The sequence below is a fragment of the Trachinotus anak genome, unplaced genomic scaffold, assembly GCF_046630095.1.
Source record: "Trachinotus anak isolate AG129_WGS33_773 ecotype Australia unplaced genomic scaffold, CSIRO_AGI_Tana_v1 ptg000010l, whole genome shotgun sequence".
Classification (NCBI taxonomy): domain Eukaryota; kingdom Metazoa; phylum Chordata; class Actinopteri; order Carangiformes; family Carangidae; genus Trachinotus; species Trachinotus anak.
The window spans coordinates 17,167,761-17,187,561 of NW_027273861.1; positions in this window are offsets into that span (position 1 = coordinate 17,167,761).

The following is a 19,801-nucleotide window of genomic DNA, read 5'->3' on the forward strand; positions in this document are numbered from 1 at the left end:
TCGGCCAATCATATCACAGCTTTATATCGGCCAATCAGATCAAAGCTGCGATCTGATTGGTCGCTTATAAGAAGTGTTCTGATTTGCTGATTTAAAGCTGCTTTCTTATTGGCCGATTTAATGCTGCGATCTGATTGGTCGCTTATAGGAAGCGATTTGATTTGCCGATTTAATGAAGCGATCTAATTGGCCAATTTAAAGTTGTGATCTGATTGGCTGATTTAATGCTGCGATCTGATTGGTCACCTATAAGAAGCGATCTGATTGGCCGATTTAAAGCTGCGATCTGATTGGTCACTTATAAGAAGCGATCTGATTGGCAGATTTAAAGCTGCGATCTGATTGGCTGATTTAACAAAGTGATCTGATTGGCCGATTTAAAGCTGCGATCTTATTGGCCGATTCAATGCTGCGATCTGATTGGCCGATTTAAAGTTGCGATCTGATTGGCCAATTTAAAGCTGCGATCTGATTGGCCGATTTAATGAAGCGATCTGATTGGCCGATTTAAAGCTGCGATCTTATTGGCCAATTTAAAGCTGCGATCTGATTGGCCGATTTAAAGCTGCGATCTCATTGGCCGATTTAAAGCTGCGATCTTATTGGCCAATTTAAAGCTGCGATCTGATTGGCCGATTTAAAGCTGCGATCTCATTGGTCGCTTATAAGAAGCGATCTGATTGGCCGATATAAAGCTGCGATATGATAGGCTGATTTAATGCTGCGATCTGATTGGTTGCTTATAAGAAGCGTTCTGATTGGCCGATTTAAAGCTGCGATCTCATTGGCTGATTTAATGCTGTGATCTGATTGGCCGATTTAAAGCTGCGATCTCATTGGCCTATTTAATGAAGCGATCTGATTGGCCGATTTAATGTTGCGATCTGATTTGCCTATTCAATGAAGCGATCTGATTTGCCGATTTAAAGCTGTGATCTCATTGGTCGCTTATAAGAAGCGATCTGATTGGCCGATTCAATTGTCTTGACTCACATTGGTAAACACACAGAAATACAATATTTTAGGAGGACTTACAGCATAATGACTGCATCCTTTTCTTAACTCTAATTCTAAACTTATCTCCATACAACTACAAGTCCTTTTAACTAAGTAGTTGCCAACTTTTAAAAACTTGCACCCTTTTTTTCACAGCACTCCTCCATGCCACGCATGTTATCTGTCAGATATGTGACACATATGAACAACAGCTACGCATGTTGAAAACTTGAGTGCTGGAAAGCGTGTTGTGCTATGATAACTGCATATTTAACTGAATTTTTAATATGATCATATCAGTGTCTATTGCTTGTTTCTTCTATATTCAACTTGCTTTCAACTTGCTTCTCTAAATGTGGTAAAACATTAAAAAAAGGAAATGAATCTTATCTTCACCTAAAGGATACCTGAGGGAAACACCAATTTCAGCTTCATCTTTTACTGTTATCCTAAAATAAACCTGTGATTCTAATCAATGCTTGTCCCAAATTGTGAACTAGAAGCTCTGTGAATGAGCCAAAATTAGTTCTTTTGGTAAAAATATCCTCTCTCCAAAAGTCTAAGCAGCAGCCATCAAGCAAACAGCGTGGTATAAGCCCTATTGCTAATAGGGTCATTCATAATGAAAGGGGCGTTAGAAGGCCAGGTTTTCACTCCGCACATAAGGTGGGCATTTATCGACAACAACAGCTGGCTAAATTCGACCACGATTACATAACTCCAAAAAACAACAAGGGTAGCACCCCTGAGATGTTTTGTTTCTTGGGCTGTGATGTAACAAACTAGTGGCCACACACCTACCAAACATTTGTCTGGTTGAGAGTTGCTTGAGCCCAGCTGCTCTTGTCTGGTAACTTTATCAGAGTTAATACACAGCAGGCCTGATCTCTGAAGCCCCCAGCTTCTGAGCAGCCATAATCCTCAGACAGCTCATATCACACCAGAGCAGATGCACCAGGTCCAGGGTCAGCACTCAGTCCCAGCACCCCTGTCTCATTCATCCTCTCTGTCAAGTCTCAGAGCCAAATATATAATGTGTCTCTTCTATGAGGAGAAAACTGAGCCTTCTTCCTGTGCTCATCTTAAAGAGGTATTTCCTTGTGTGCATGAAATATTATTGTGGTTGCACATCATATAAAACATGCAGGTCAGATCCATAAAAAGTGAAAAAAAGAGCAAATATTGTCCTGTAAATAGAATATCAGTCTAATTAAACTAGATGAATTATTTTAGTCAAGTACATTTAAGATGGTCCTCCAAAAAAAAAAAAAAAAAAAATTACTGGCCCGTGTAATTACGACTTGGATGAAATTGTATGACGTTATATGGCTATAAATTATGGACTTTAAGAAGAGAGACCACTGTTCCGTTCCCATTTCTTACTGACAGTCAACATTCATTTCTTTGAACCAAGACTATGATCATTGCCTTAATGTGACAAAGTGGTCATTATTGTAAACGAGGTCCTCTAACCTTCACATCCTATTTTAACCCAAATCACGAGCTTACCCTTAGCCTAACCAAGTTGTTTTTGTGCCTAATCCACACCAAACTCTTATCATAGTGGTGATAACAATTTTACACTTTAGTATAGTTCCCCATTGGCTTTAAACAAAAACAAAAAAAAAAAAAAACAAAGCCAGTGACTGGGCAACATGTTCATATGTCACCAAGAATCATATATCTGTATTTACTTCAGTGGTAATTGTAGAGCATGGACCACCACGGTGCATTAAAACCCAGACAGAATAATAAATGCTTTGCTGCACTGGCTCGGGGTTTGTAGGTTTATTGCTAAGGTGATGGAGAGTAGGAGGAGTTGGCACGTTAGTACAGCTTCTTCTCTCCTCATCCTCCCTCCTTTGTTCAGCCCTCCTTCACTCGCTATTAATGATGCAGGTCGATGTCCTGTGTGTTATGATGAACATATAACACTTCTCACTGCAGCAGAGACAGGTGTGTGTGTTGAGAGATGATAACATGTGCAGCTTGTGTTTACTTGCAGGTATCCATTTGTTTTGTGTCTGTGTGAAAACTGCATGTAAGTTTATTTGTGTGAGTGCATAGACCGTGGTGGTGTGTGTGTGTGCATGTGTGTAGACTAGAACAGTTATTGCCCCCTTCAAATATTTATGAGAGGTTGTTCCCTCATATTTATAGTCTGGAGGCTGAAAGCACTGCAGCCATTTCTCATCAGCCCAGTTAACTCTGCCAAGGTGAGAAAGGAGGATGAACAGAAAAGAGAGAGGGAAAGAAGGTGAGAGAGAAGAAAGAAAACATGCAGACAGACTGAAAAGAAACACTTGACATTTGACTGCCAAATCATCTGAAATTGTTAATCTTTAAAACTAAATATTTTGGAACAGAGGAGCTTTTAGACAAGTCTAAGAAAGTAAACCATTTCTGAAAACAAATATTAAATTTTATGATGACTTTAGACAGTTTTATCATAAATCATTAATCTCTCTGCTGCACTGGTCTAGGAGGAGAACTGCTCGATGACAAATCTAATAGGCAACTGTATTCTAACAAGTTTGCCACATTTTGTTAGGTGTTGATGTTCAAGTGCTGTTTCCAGTGCTGAGGGGCCAAGAAAAAAGTCAGTTAAGGCAGGTTTAACCATACCTTAAAGATAATGCAACTGCCATGCACACATAGTGTAAAAATGTTCAATTCAATTCAATTCAATTTTATTTGTATAGCGCCAAATCATAATATACATTATCTCAAGGCACTTTACAGGCTAAGGTCAAGACCTTACTTTGTTAAAATAAATTGGTATTTGTTCATAATTCTTTTTTTTTCTCAGAATTTTCCAACATGTACGTTCAATCTGGCAACAAGGCTAATTAGATATAATAGAATGCATTATCACATTTTTGCAACATTTTAATGGCATTTATTTTGTCAGGAAAAAAGAGGTATTGTGCCCTGGACTACAATCTCAGTTTGGCATTCGGCAGTGTGATTTTCAGGAATGCTTGGCTGTGGTGTTAGTTACATCATTAAACAAGGAACCCACTGTGAGGGATTTAACACTCTGATGGCCCAGTGCACATCCTGAGGAATATGAAGAGGTACAGATTAATCAATCAAACAACATCTGCACTCTAATCTGCAGAGGCACCCTGCACCCAGAACAGTCCCCATTAACACACTTCCCACTGAACACTAATGGACACATGTAAACGCATACACACACACACACACACACACACACACACACTGCACTTAAGTAATGTGATTATTCACAGCTTTTGGCCGTAAACTAAATCTCTGAAAAACCATCTGAATGAGAGACCCAGTACTCCAACAGTAAGTGAATAGAGCTACACTGATTGTCTCTGAAATTTTAAACCATTAAAAAAGGTTATTTCAACAACTGAAAAATAGACAAAAACTACTTGCAATAGATACTTTCCTCATAAAAAATATAACTAATTACACTTAAATGTACCAGGACTGGTAAAGAAGCTGATAGGAGGAGAAACATATTACTGACAAATACATGTGAACTGATTTCTAGAGCATAATCTGATGTAAAATATGTTCTACTTCTTGCCTAAGCTCAATTTCTTACATAAATCTAGATCTGTGTATACATTTAATGTAATCACATGTCAGCACCATCACTCATGCTCTCTGCATAATCTGATGTTGCCTTGGATGCAAATTCCTTTGATAATGCGGCTGAATTGCAATATTTTTTCTGTTAGCCGTTTGTATCTGTTCTCAGCTGCTGCACAGGGCTGATAACATAATATACCAACTGAAAACAGTTATTACCTGATTAAAACAACAGCAACAACAAGATTCCCCGCACCAAGTTCTGTCCCCCTGACCCTGTCTGCTGGGTCTTGCTGATTCAATCCCGAGTGAACACTGGAAGGTTCATGAGGACAATCCCAGTTTTTGTTTCTTATGTTTGAGCTCATTGAATGTAAAGGACACCTTTTCTTTCTCGTGCTTCAGTGTTCCTGTAAACTCCTGAGAACTGTGTGATTATGTTCCCCCTCCAGATTTCCAGGAAGAAGTTTTAAATCTTCCAAGAACCGCCAACATGCTGAAACCACTCACGCAATCAGAGTTTAATTTCCGAAAACAAATACTCCCTGATGCTTCTTTCAGAACCAGCAGTCAGTACCTTGTGGCTTCAGACTTGGCCCCTCATGGTTATGTAAATGATTCACAATGCCGCCCCCCGTCAGCTCTACACTACAACTAATGGGGGCATATGAGAGGTGAACATCACTATTGATTATAGCGTCATCTAGGGGAACAGATAAAAGCACAAACTAAGGTGGGATGGCATCGATCTTCACCAGAGTCTGCAAACCTCTAGATATGGTGTATATGGGTCAGAAATATTTCTGCACAGCCATGAACCAGATTTACCAGATTCCTCCTATTGTTATTAACATGGAGGATGAGAAGCTATCAATGAAGCTTGTTAGGAAGCAAGGCCCTGGGTACGGCTTCAGCAAAGTCCTTTGAAAGTCAGAGAAGGGCCTCTGTGGGAGGAAATGATGTTGCACTCTGTTGTTAAAGGACATGGTCCTCGTCTGCACGACCTCACCTCGGCACACCTTCTCTCCTTAAGTTCAAACGCCACCAGGACTTCCACTGCAGCTTCAGACGCACTTGGGGGAAGTATCACTCAACAAGGAAAAACTTGATACTAGTGCATATTACTGCTACTGCTCTTCATTCATTTGTTGGACATATTTCTGTAAGCTTTCAGCAGGGACCACGTTAACATAGGATGACTCCCATGTCTAATATTCGTCTCAGCAGCCCATTGTTAGCAAGCTAATGAATCTGTATGAACACAAAACCCAATTATACATTACACATAATAATAAATGGGGGGAAAATGTTTGGGTCAGGGTAACTGTTGGCAAGGAAAAGACAACCTCCAGCTAGTCATAATGAGTCTGCTCTAATTAGTAATGATAACATTTCAGTAGAAATGAGGCCCTAAATAATCAATTGAAATGGGGCCCTAGAAGCAACACTTTCCCACAGATAATTGGAAAGGTCACATAACCCGTCTTGAAAGACATTACAGAGAATCTGTCCAACTTTTTGAGCAATAATGAGGCTCTAAACACACAATGCCAAAACAACACATTCACACAAACAAAAACATTCAAAACTCTGCCCTGGCAGTGACCTTGCCTGTAGTGTTGTCTGCGACTCAAAGCAGTATTTGCTAATTATGTGAAATGTTACATAATCATAACAGTTCATAAAAAACACAAGAGGCAATTAGAAATAAAAATGGCAAATGAAACATTTGGTACACATTCAAAAGTAACAAAAGCACAGCCTGTACTCCTCTGTTTATTCCTGCCATAGGCAACAAATCTGTCTTCAGCAAGAAAATCATAACATCAGGATTTTTGGCTGCAGTCATCTCGAGAAAGCAAAAAATTCAGAAGACCTTGCAAAAGTATCACCCAATGATCCACAAAAGTTGGATACCATTTCATGTTTGCATGGATTAGTCACTGACATGTTTTAGGAGAATGATACATTTTCCAACTTGTTGCATCATACTCAAAAACTCCACTGTTATTGTATAAAATCCTGTCTCAATTGGCCATCTATTTTATCTTTGTCCTTACATGACAGAATTGTCACCACTCCCTTATCTTTGAATAAAAAATGACTCCCCAGTGAGGACATTTCAAAGATTTCCCCTCCTCTGCAGTCCAGTGCACCATTGTCTGCCAACTCATAACATCTGGTTTATAAAAATACACTTTTTATGTCAAGGCAGTCTTGTTTGGACCACATACTCTATTCAAGCATGATTATCTGGAGTCACAGCCAAAGCCAACTTACCACTGATGCTATTTAACTAAAAGGAACATTTGCCTAGAAGTGAACAATGTATTTTGTTCCCCTGTGATATCTCCAGTTCCAGCTAATAATAATTTTGATCCTTAAACACACAGGTCTGAGGAGTGTTGTGAAAACAAACAAGACTGACACCCCTATGACAATGCACTGTAAAAACCTCTTTCACCAACAAACCACACACGCACATTAATCGATGAATTGTTTGGTCTATAAAATGTCAGAAAATGGTGGAAAAATGCCCATCACAATTTCCCAAAGGTCAAGGAGTCATCTTCAAATTTCTTGTTTTGTCTGACCAACAGTCCAAAACTCATTGTCAAAGTCTTGTACAGCATCTTGGGTTATGTTTTCTTTAGTTATCCGATTTTTGCAGTACTAACTGTTTTATTTTCTCTTACTCACCCTTGTTCTTAGTTCTGTTCCCCCATTTCCTGCCCTTATGTTTGGTAAAGGTATTCAAGTTACCGTAACATAAGACAAAGAAAAATATATCCTCACGACTGAAAAGCTAGAACCAGAAAATGTTTCATATTTGTGCTTGTAAAATGACTTGGGAGCCAACTCCCAGTCTTTGTGTTAAGCTAAGCTAACTCGTTGCTTGCTGTAGCCCTATATTTACTGCACAGATATGAGAGTGGTATTGATCTTCCCATCTCAGTCAGCCTATTTCTGAAAATTTCAGGCTACTAAGCTACTGTTGTAAATGATTAATCAATTAATCAATTATCAAAGCAGTTGCCCATTAATTTTCTGTCAATCCAATATTTGACTAATCGACTAATTGTTTCAGCTTTCATGAACGCACATTGAACCCCTTTTTGCTTAGTCATGCCAGACCACAGCTTCTGGGTCTGTAGCTGCAGTTCTGTACTCATTACAGCTACCAGCGATTTGCAGTATATTAAATGTGATATACACAAATCTTAGTGGACAACGTTATCAAGATTCAGGGTGTGTTATGCAAAATTTCTCATTCCTAAATCTCAGTGAGGTGCATCTTAGTATGTATAACCCAGTGGACACACTTTAATTTTTCCATGTACTTTCACATAAAATCTGTGTCCACAAAGTCAGTGGTCCAGCAGCTTTGCTGAAGGGGCAAATACTAAGAGAATGACCTATAATCACTGGGACCAGCTAACCCTGACACTTTCTTCAGTAATCAAGCATGTATGTTTTTACCTGGGCATTTGCCAGGTCAAATTAATATCAAGACAACTTGTTCATGGTGCTTCAAAGTGGCATCAAAAGGTGATCCTGTCTGGTTTGTGTTCAATTTGCATCCTCAGCACTCTGTCAATGCTCCCTGGCAGACAAGCCCTATAAAACAAACTAAGCATCCAACAGGAGGTGGAGGTGAGCTAACTATATCACAAAGTGCAGAGCTAAATTTAAATGCATCTCTGACTAGACGGGTGATGCTTCCTGGCTGCGTCTTGCACACAATGTCCCTGTGACTCACTTCTCATGTATACTGCATGATGTGGCAATGAAAGAAAAAACCTATTAACACCCTAAGCAGACACAATAGCCAAAACAAAGAATTTTAGCTGTAATTAGCCATGAGAGAGCGCTTGTATTCTGTATTCTGTTACCTATGTATGCCTATGCTCATTTGATTTGTGCATCTCAAAATGTTTTATTAGCTGAGGTCAATGAAAGTCACCAAAATCAATCAGTGCAGAGTTTGGAGAGAAAATAAGGTGTCATCTATAGTCACCAAGAATTGTAAAATTAATTTAGGTGCCTCTAAACAGAATACAGTGGTTCTAAGACATGCAACATGTAATGGCATCATCCCGGGTTCAATTCCAGCCTTGTAACTTCATTGCATGTCAATCTCTATAGTCATCTGTGAAACTATGGCAAAAATAACAACAAATATTCTTTTTATATTCATAATGGCCTCACCTGTTCCTGCCAGTGTTCACAGTACTCAGCAACATGACAACAACGTAAAGGGAAAACAAATCAACTGAAACATATGCACACAGCATATGGCAAACACATTTACCTAATAAACAGAGGTAGAAAGGTGATTCCTGAAATATCTCACACTCTTGATGCAATTAATCAACGATAGCACCTCAACCCTTGCTTAAACTCCCAGTCACTCACAGTTGGTCCATCTGTGTTACAAGACTGTAATAAGCTTATTACCAAAAAGGAAGGCAATAAACTGATGGTGAAAAGCAAGAAGAAGCAAGAGTGTGACCAGAGACTTACTTATTTAAATCACAACTTCAACAATTAAGGCAGTTTACTTTCTTAGAAATCACTCCTGATTTGCAAATGACCTGAAAGCTCTACCCAGTATGAGCTTTGAATAAAAGTGACTTAAAATAAAATGTCATAAATGTTTAGGTTAAAGCCTCCAAGATGTTGATATTTGATACCTAAGTTCATCAGAAGCATGTGCATATGCAGCATGTAGTCTACATGTGACACTAAAATATGAATTTACATCATTTACAGAACATGGAACTGGACATCTAAGAAAAAAAATAAATGAACATGAATAACATTTCAGTTGAGGTTTTCCCACAATTTTTATGCACACAGCTGCACTCTCTGAGGATATTGTGCTATAGTGATCACTGCTGAACTCCATCTGACTCTCCTAAGAATGCCTGCAATTCATAAGCCTTTTCTGAAAAAGTTAAACACACTTTGAAAATCTGTCCGGTATAAATACAGGTTTGTAGTCACTCTTGCACATAGTTGTTATTTAATGCAATGTGAAAGTTAAAAAGCCGCTTGAGGTCAAACAAGGGCAAGGTATGTTATGTAATGATCTTTATTTATTATGTAATAATCTAATGTGCTATGACCACAACATTTCCTGTGCTCGTTGAAAAAAATCCACTTCATCCACACCACACCTGTGGATCCAGAATAGTATGACACATCTTTTGTGGAAAACAATTAGATGTTCTTGTTTACATCTACATGCAGTCTCTCAAGTTTGATGATCTTATTTAAAGTTTTCTAACAGAGGCAGGGACTTGATGCCCGGTGTGAAGTAGTCTGTTGGTTTCAAATGGATAAACATTCACACAGGAATGTTTGGAGCAAAAACTACTTTGTCTCACAACTTGCAAGTTGGGGTTAACTCAGTGAAGTAAAGTCTGTTGGTTAAACTTCCAGAGAAAACAAGGGCTGGAGACATGAGGCGATCAATCAATTCTCTTAACTAAATACTACAATTATCTTATTGCTGCTAAACTTGAACTTCCCTTAATCTGATGATGGTACTGTAGCTCCTTTAATCATGAGTATTATACGTTGTTATGTTATATGTTCACCTTAGTCAAAAACCAGAGTACATAATTTACTTGTTACGGCAACTGAGTAGCATGTAGTTTACTTATATTTCAGTATTTTCTGAGTGTTTGTTATAATTTTTAGTGAGGTGGTCTATGTGTCCACAGTTGAACTCACATCTATTACAAAACAAAATATATAAATTCAGTTATCTAGGAGTGTCATAAAACAGATGTCATAGACAAAAAAAGTCATAAACCAGACAATTACAGTGAACAATAAGTGAACAGTCTAAAGAAAAGAAAGTAAAGGTGATCTTGAATTAGCTTGTATACTACATAAGTCATTCCACCCCCCTTTTGCCATAATGAAAACATCCAACCAACCAATCAAACTTTTCTCTGATATCCTTTTTGTCATAAAATCAGGTATTTTCCACAGCAGACTTGTCAAAGTGGGAAAAACACAGGTGTTACTAATAACATGGCTCATAGCTCTGCTCTATTTAAGGGGCCCAGTAAGTCATGACAGTGTGACAGTGAGATAATAATTCTATTATTGACACCTGTGCTTTTCCCATTGTGACATGTCAAAATGTCCTCGGTGAGAAAAATGTCCATGTCCTACATTAGTATTCTATAGAGGATGTTCTCAAAATGCTGTCTCATTGTGCCTTCAAGCCTCAAATTATCTATTAATTGAAACTCCTTGGTGACCAACAACAGAGGAATGCAGTTGTACTGGGCAGCTCCCAAATTAATCAGCATCATGATAATGAAGAGCATGATTCTTTGTTTGCTCTATTGAGGAATTTAAAAAATGCATCATACCTCTCATAGTCAGTGTCTGAAAATACCTTTACACACAGAAAAAAAAAACACTCCAAGATTGGAATTCAATTCTCAAGGACTATATCTATTTAAATCATGCAAAGTCACATAAAGAAAAGGTTTCACAAAGATAGACTATGACTTTGGCTTGGATTTTATTTCTTTATTTATCTATTTTATTAACTAATAGTCAGAGTTCAAAGACATCCAGATTAATCTGAGGCACATTTTTGTTTAGGTGTTGACTTGCCCTAAATTCAGGGTAGATTAAGATTTTTTTGCAAACCAAAGAAGGTGGCTGACTGTCTGTGTCTGTCTGTGTCAACCTTCTCAGCTCCCCTCAAGCTTCTAGAAAAAATCAAGACCCACAAGGACATTTTAAAGGGGAAACTTTAAGTTCTAACTAGTAAGCAATGGTACTGTAAAGGTATAAAAAAAACTTCCTGTGCATAAAATCCTATCACAGTGCAGACCTGTAACTAAACTGAAATACTGTGGCATGTTGATGTGGCAGGACTTAGTATTTCTTCTAACTCATCAGTCAGACTCATGATAGTTTCTTTGGGGAAATCAAAGTGACCGGCAATGCCCTCACTGCTGAAAAATTGCAATGGGTTACAGCATGCTCAAAAAACGCTTGGCTTCTCATTGCTTGCTCAAGAACATTGTTAGCAAACCACAAATTATGAGCCGTGTTTTTGTCTATTTCATTATTTGGCGCCACTGGTCAGAAAGTTGGAAATGAATGGAAACGTGGCTCTTGGTTCAGTGTTAGCCTAGTGGCAGGGTGGCTGACGTTTTCGGCTTAAATGAGTCAGTCTCCATTTTTGTGAAATTGTCTGAATAAAGGTAGACTGATGTAAAAGCAAAATAAAACACTACAGGCCAGTCCAAAAATCTTTTGGATTAAGTTTATAATTCAGCATAATGCTGAGGGAACTCCTATTTCTTCTCTCTTCTTGTCTCTCTCTCTACCTCTCTCCCTGTGCATTTATATCATACCACTGCATGTCATTAACATGGCGTCTCGCCCTGTCCTCATTCTTCAGGTACCTCTGACTCTGGAGCTGCAGCATCCAGATCTGCCTCTACTACTCCACACTCGACATCATCACCATTATCATCATCATCACCGAGTGCTGGCTGATGGTGAGAACTGTTGGGTTTCTCTCTATAATATTGTCAGGTCTTGACCTTACTCAATAAAGTGTCTCGAGATAATTACAATTTGACACTATATACATGTATTGCATTGATGAATTGCATTCATCACTAAGTACAAGTGAGTTCAAATAGAGCAACGTCAAACAGCTACATATAATTAGGTGACATGTCATATCATATAATGACAGAACTTAATGTAACAGCGCTTATCTCTCATTACAAAGTGTTCATAGACAATCGCAGTTACACAATCATGTCCACACTCCCACACAGTCAGCTGCTGTTGTCCTCATGATCCACAACCTCCAAATATCTGAAAAGAATTTTTATCACAATCACGACAATATTCCCTCATGGGATCAATACAGTCTATCCATCTATCTATCTATCTATCTATCTATCTATCTATCTATCTATCTATCTATCTATCTATCTATCTATCTATCTATCTATCTATCTATTCATGTAAGGTGATCAAAATGTTCGTTTGAAGGGTCTTGCAGTCATAAGCCACATAAGGAACTCCATTTATCATCATTTTCAGGGGCTTGTTATCTCAGCTTGGTTTGCAGGATGTGCTGCCCTCAAACTGGGAAAAATTGTGCAACACTGAAAATGAAGCAGAACTGAAATACTCTGAAGATGCAGCCACAAGCAAGAAGTAACACTGTTAAGTGTGTGTTTTCTGAACTGCTGTTGCATGTTGCATGTCTATCCTAATAATGTGCACTGGAAACAGTCCAATTTTGTCATTGCTTCAAATTGGGCAAGGTACATACATATACATGATCCTAGATGTAAAAGTGTTAAAATGAGAGAGTGTATTTAATAGTAATGGCTTTTTTTTCATTTAGTGTATTACAGATTTATTTTTGTAATATATAAATTTGTTTCTGTGCTAGATACCTAACAGATTAACACACTGTGTTCACAGTGTTCCCAAATATAACGTTACATTTCCAGAATGATCTGTTTATGGGGAGCTGTGCTAATAAATGGAAGTTTAGGCTACTTCTGAAGTCAGTTCGTAGAAGCTGAATACTGTGAAATTTCAACAGATTGCTCTGGTGGTATGTTGACTATGGCTCCCAGATGATGTCACCTTTTCCTCTGACTTTATCACTGAGGTCAGGCCTGAATATTATGCATGTTATTTTCCATGCCAGCTGTCTTTTTCTCACAGAGGCTTTGCAAACACTTGTCAGTGGCCTAACTGCAAAAAAATATTCACCACTCAAACATAAGTGCAGAGAAGAGTGATTCAAGTTGCTGAACTGTGGTCATATTTTTCATTTTCATAAACAGTTAACAGATTATCTTTTACTTTAAGTTAGGGGTGGGCGATCTGCCCAAAGAATCGTGATCTGATTTCTGATTTTATTGAGTCTACTAACTGAAGTTATGGTTCATCTTTCCACCACTTTGACACTTGACACTCACACGAATGTTTGTCTACTCACCACTATTCTTTGTCCACAATGCTCTCGTCTGTTCACAAATTGCGTCACAACCAATCACACTTTTTGCTTAGCTCATATGAAGTATTGAACAGCACTGCTGTTTATTTATGAGGTGCTATATAAGTACTTTAATTTGAAAGTTCAGTTGCTGCCCCTGCCCGTTGGCTTGTCCGGCTTCATAAAGAACTTGTACATGTGTCACTGAGGATGCAGAGCAGAACAAGGACTGCCATCGCCAGCTGCAGTTATAGGGCCAGCTGTTCAATAGTTAACAATGGGCTGGTTAGCAGTGATTGATTGTGCATCTGTTGCATTCATTTAAATTACTGGTTCTGATTTTCAACTAATGTAATTTGCATTCTGCTGTGTATTCATGGCGAAGGCTATGGTGAACACAAAATGAAAAATATGGATTATTCTCAAACCAAACATTAAGGCCTACTTACACTTTATTTTTGTGGGTTCTTCACTTTTGTTCAATAATGGGTCGTCCTAATCTGACCTTGCACTATAAAGATGTTTGGATGTTTGTTGTGGAATGCAAAACCTTTAAGTGGGCCTTAGGGTTAGGGTTAGTGCTCTGGTTAGAGGGCCTAATTTGACCTCTGTATTCAGAAAATGCTCCATGAAACATAACAAAATATAATATGAAAGCTTACTTGCTGACACATGTCATCTTAAGAAATAAAAAGTTTAGCTTAAGTAGAGCCAGAAAAAAACAAGCACTTTAAAAGCTCTAGACTAACTTAAACTTTTTTCTTGCACTTATTAAAATTCTGTAGAGTAGGCACCTCTAAGAGAAGACAACTTCACTCAACTTCTCTTCCGCTTCAGAGATTATCTTGTGGGATAACACCAAATGGCACTTTTATCATTTAGGAGTGAAATTTCCTTGCGGCTGTAATGCACGTGAACTACTGGTGTGTGAAATCATCCTCGCTCAAAATGACCATGCAAGCTACTTGGTGGGCAAAATTGAAACTGCTAGATTTCCTGTATCAGGGTTCCTCTAGCAATCCACTTGAGTTATTTCCACCTTAATAAGGTTCATCCTGCGGTTGTAGCTCTTTTAGGAGGGCAGACAGGTAGCCTGGCTCAGACTGATAGAACTTCTTACTCACTGCAGGGCAAGTTCACTTTCATGTTATTATCTCTCTCAAGTAGCCAAGAGATTTCAGAAGTCATACGATTTGCAAGAGGTCAAAAGGTGATGGGTGCTCTTAATAAGTAGATGCAAGATCAAATTGCCGTGTGTGCATGGGTCTGCACATGAGCATATGCACATAAGTCTTGTGAAAGATGTATAGTAAACATTGGCAATGAGTGTTTTGTTGCAAATTTCAAGATTAATTTGTCAAAACTGTGTCAAGCTGAAACAATTATTTTTATATTAATAATCTGCACACTATTCACTCAATTATTCGATTAATTGATTGGTCTATAAAATGTTAAAAGATTGTGAAAAATACCCATCACGTTCTCATAGAGCCCAAGGTGATATCTTCAATTTGCTTCTTATCTCCTAACAACAGTGTTAATTAAATTTCTGTCAGCTGACTAGTTGATTAATTTAGGCTCTAGTTCAGTGTTACCTTCAGTTTTTTACTCTTTGCTTCTTAATAAGTTTAATGGACTTAGGGAAAACTATGGATACATTTTAAAGATTGTTATACCATTTTTAGATGGGGTTTAACACACTTCAGCTGCTAGGGCATATTCAGTACAAGAGAATATAAAAAACTGTGGTTAGCATCATATACTTTGGTGTCCACAATGAGCAGGAGGTAACACACCATTTGTATTGTTTCTTTTCCATAAATGATCATACAGCTCAGTGCAGTAAATACATCATAGCTGTAGATTATTTTTGACCTGTGATCTGTCTGACCCTGGCCTTGTGCTTACAAAGCAGAGTGCCGAGCGGATGATGCTGAGACTGCTGTCTGTCTAATCCGCTTCCAGCCTATTTTCTTCACAGCTGTCTCATTTGCTCACGCCATATCACGATTGCCATTAGTAGACTACCTGCCACGTGAAAATGCCATCAGCAGCATTGAACGCGACCGTTCAGTAGCAACGTGCAGCCTTTAAAGGTCTGCTAATACCGTTTCCTGCAGTGATGGAATGGCATTTCACCACATAATATGAGGGAGGTGTCAGGGTAAAGATCTGATGTCCTGCATTGGGTGTTTCATTAGAGAAATGGATCAAGAAAGTGTGCTAATGTCATCAATGAAAAACATCACATGACACAAGTGAGACGGAGGGATGCACTGCATCACTGTGAGGGCAACTATTCACAGCTGGTAACACAGAGTAATTAGGGGATGAAAAACTGTGTTGCCCCCTTCTTCCTTGTGTTCATTAGTGTGCTCATATATGGCAACAGTGGTTAAGGTGATGAATTCATTTTACAAAGGTACATGTTCTATCAGCTGCAAACATTCTACATTCATCACAACAATGCCTTCAGTCCTCCATGTGTATATATTATATTGGTGCATGTGTGTGAAAATGCAGGCCCAGCTGTGACAGTTTGTCCTATCTGATAACAATGGAAAGTCCTGAAGTCCTTGAACAAGAGCTTGGTCTAAATCTGCCAAAGGCCAAGCACTGAGAGGATGGATGTTGCAGAGTGAGGAGGCTGGCTCTGGCCTATTTAGTGAAGGCTGTTTTTCTTTTTTATGTGCAAGGTGACCTTGTCCGTTCCTGAAATCCTGCAGGAGCTGATCACCGATCGCACCGTCCGGTCAATGTGAGCCCATTGAGAGCTGCTGTATTGATCCAGAATGGAAGCCTTATTCAATACAGCTTTCTCCCTCTGCGCATCAAATCTGAGTGAAGGCTGGAGTCCTTTGTGAATGTCATACAATGGACCGTCTGGTTCTCCTAATAAATGTAAATTCTTGTTTTAATGGCAAGAAAGACTGCAGTTGTTAAAAAGCAGATTTAAATTCAGCCCATTTAAGATGCAGTTGTGATACTAAAAGTAGCAAAGGAAGCAGTCACAAAAACCATTTGAGTTCAAATATTTCTCCAACACATAGCTGTATCATATGGAAGCATAATACATTCACATAAGAAAAAAATCTGCTGTTTTTTCTGAATTAAGTAGGTCATTATCTCTAAATTCTAAGAAAAGTTTACTTAAAAAAAATTTTTTTTCTGAATAACAAAATCATATTTCAGAATTCTGCGATAATAATCTATTAATTCAGTAAAATTGAATAGAAATAGACAGCAGCTCTCAATGGGCTTTTTAACTGAATTAACAAGATCATATCTCAGAATTCTAGGAAAGCATCACATCACATTTGACACAAACGATTAAACAATTCTCAAAATAGTTGATCAATTTTCTGATAATTGACTACTCGATTAATTTATGAATTGTTTCAGCTTGTATGGAGACATTACTAAAAGTTAGATCAATGGAGTTTACCGCTGTGTCTGTGGGCCAGTTAGGTTTCAAATATATGGTGCTGCCACACTGACCTTTATGAGAAATTATCACTCCCTGGAATCAATGTGATACAATGCTCCTCTTGAGGAGATGGTCAGGAGGAAATGATCATCACTGAAGGAGTGCTGCTCAGAAATTCATTCTAAGGGGGTTCCATCCCAGTCACTATTTAAGTCACAAGCTCACGTGGAAAAAGAATATGGACTCTGTACAGACCTGATATTTAGCATCAAGATATCTGAGCTAGCGTTGTCGCCTCACAGCAGGAAGGTTCTGGGTTCAAAACCCTGGCCTGGGGCCTTTCTGTGTGGAGTTTGTATGTTCTCCTCGTGTCTGTGTGGGTTCCCTCCAGGTACTCTGGCTTCCTCCCACAGTCCAAAGACATGCACACTAGGTTGACATGTGACTCTAAATTGCTCGTAGTTGTGAATGTGAGTGTGAATGGTTGTTTGTCTCTATATGTTTGCCCTGTGATAGGCTGGCCACCTGTCCAGGGTGTACCCCACCCTTGCCCAATGTCAGCTGGGATTGGTTCCAGCCCCCCCACGACCCGGTTCGGATAAGCGGTAAAGATAATTGATGGATAGATGGATATCTGAGCTCATCATTTCCTGCTGAGTGCAGCAGAGATCGGGAAGTGATGATAATAAAGTCGGCTATATGAATCCACATCCAGTACAGAACATTCCCAAACAAAGCACCTCCATCAACCTTCAGTAAAGGCCCTTTATCACGATAAACTGTAAACATGAAGCAGTTCTTTTCAGGATCCTGTTAATTTAACAAAACTAACTAATCTAACTACTAAACTAAACAATTTAGTGCATTTAGAACATTATAACAAAATAATACAAGCAATCCAATACCAAATGAAATACATTTGAAAAAATTTTTTACCCCTTTCTGAAGTTATGCCCCTGTGTCTGAATCAAAATAAAGATGGAAGCCCACCGACTACCTTTTTTGTTTTTTCCCATATAGTGAACTGCATATTTGGCTAGAGACCAACAGTGAGGCCAGCCTTAGAAACGTGAATGCCTGTGACTGACTGACTCCACAACAGTTTTCAACAGCAGCCTCAATTTTGCACCGTCCAGCCATGTGCCTGTACTAGGTTTTAACCAAGTCTTGTTAAACTACACCATCAGAAGAGTGAGAATTTGTATTCACCATTTCTCTCTACCAGAGAGCAGCTTGTACTGAATCACCAAAGCACAGGCAGCCACCTTGAGGAAATAAGTTAACCAAAACAGTTCATAACACTCAAAAACTCACCCATAACAATTCAGAGTTCTCAACAACATCAACAACAGCCAAAAGGAAAAAAATAAGCTCCGCCATAACAAGAAATAAATTAGTAGGCTAAATTAAATATTGCACTTTAGCTGGCTACATAACAGCAAAATTAACCGCCAACAGAGGTCAAGTAAAGTTAGCAACCAGCAGAAATGGAAACTGCTCACAAAATACAACTGAAAATGGCCAAAACATACACACGAGTGTTTGCACAAGCAGAAAATAATAAGCTCACCTGGTTGAAGTGAACTTGCAGGCCCACAGACACAGTGGAGAAGTAACCGTGAAACTCGCTCCGCCTCAGGCTTGAACAGACGGCCGACTGCTGATAGAAGACCGGTTATGAAAGGCCTGACAGACAGCTAGCAATGGAGGCACCAGGGGGACAAGGTATCTGTCCAGAACTGTCCTCAAACAACATTATCCAACTTTTGGCCCGTCAAACTGATGAGAAAACGATAGTGTACATGAGTGGCAGCAGAGTAGCAAGTGTACATCTTTACTGATAAGCTAAATAAAGCAAAGATGAGGACTGCTAAAAACTTATATAAAGTGCGTCATTGTACAGGGTATGTTTGATTTAAATTCCAGCAGAGTAGTGTCCTGTGACTGTAGCAGCATCAAATGTGTCACAGGCTTCATTTATACTGCAAAGAATTTCACTGTAAACACAACAGATGGTGATTTGGAAGCATAATTCTATGTATTTTAATTTCAATATATAGAATAATTTGAATCTATTCTGGTAGCATTATCATCAGTTTTTTTGTATACACTGTATTTTCCAGATACTTTTAAATTAATCTTTCTAAAACAATGGTTAAGTTAGCATCTAAATTATACAGACTATGGTTTTGATATGCATTACTCTAGCATCTGTTGGTCTATAGTGAACAGAAGTCAAGTTTAGTTTTTGTTCACAAGTCATTGTTTTGATTTTTTTTTTCATAAATGGGAAAATAGGAGGTAAAAAAGTGAAAATAAGTGTTTCATGTTATGCTTATGGATGACAATTTTTTTTTCATTTACAACTATGAGAAAAAAGTCATAAGCTGATAATATGTCCTGTCTGTATTGTCACATGTGCTACTGAACTGCTATGCTGATGTTGATTTGAAATGAAGCCTTCCATTCATCAGTACCTTCATTGTCCTTTTTCTCATTTTACCCTCCAGCCTTTGCTAATGTGCAGACGTGTGGCAGATTAAGATTGGAAACTAATAAACAAGTCAAGGTTAAAGAGCTCTTCATGCCTCAAACTAGGATGTGTTTTCCTCACAGTGGCTGCAGACAGAGAATGGAGATGCAGCATGATGCTGTACTCACGTGTGATGCTTGTTCTCTGAATGGGGAAGGTATGTAGGCCACAGCGGGGAGGGATGGTGAATGGGAACAGTGGGTTTATAGATGGGACAAGGCCAGAGGTGTAAAACTGGAAGAACTACTCCAGAGATACAAAAACC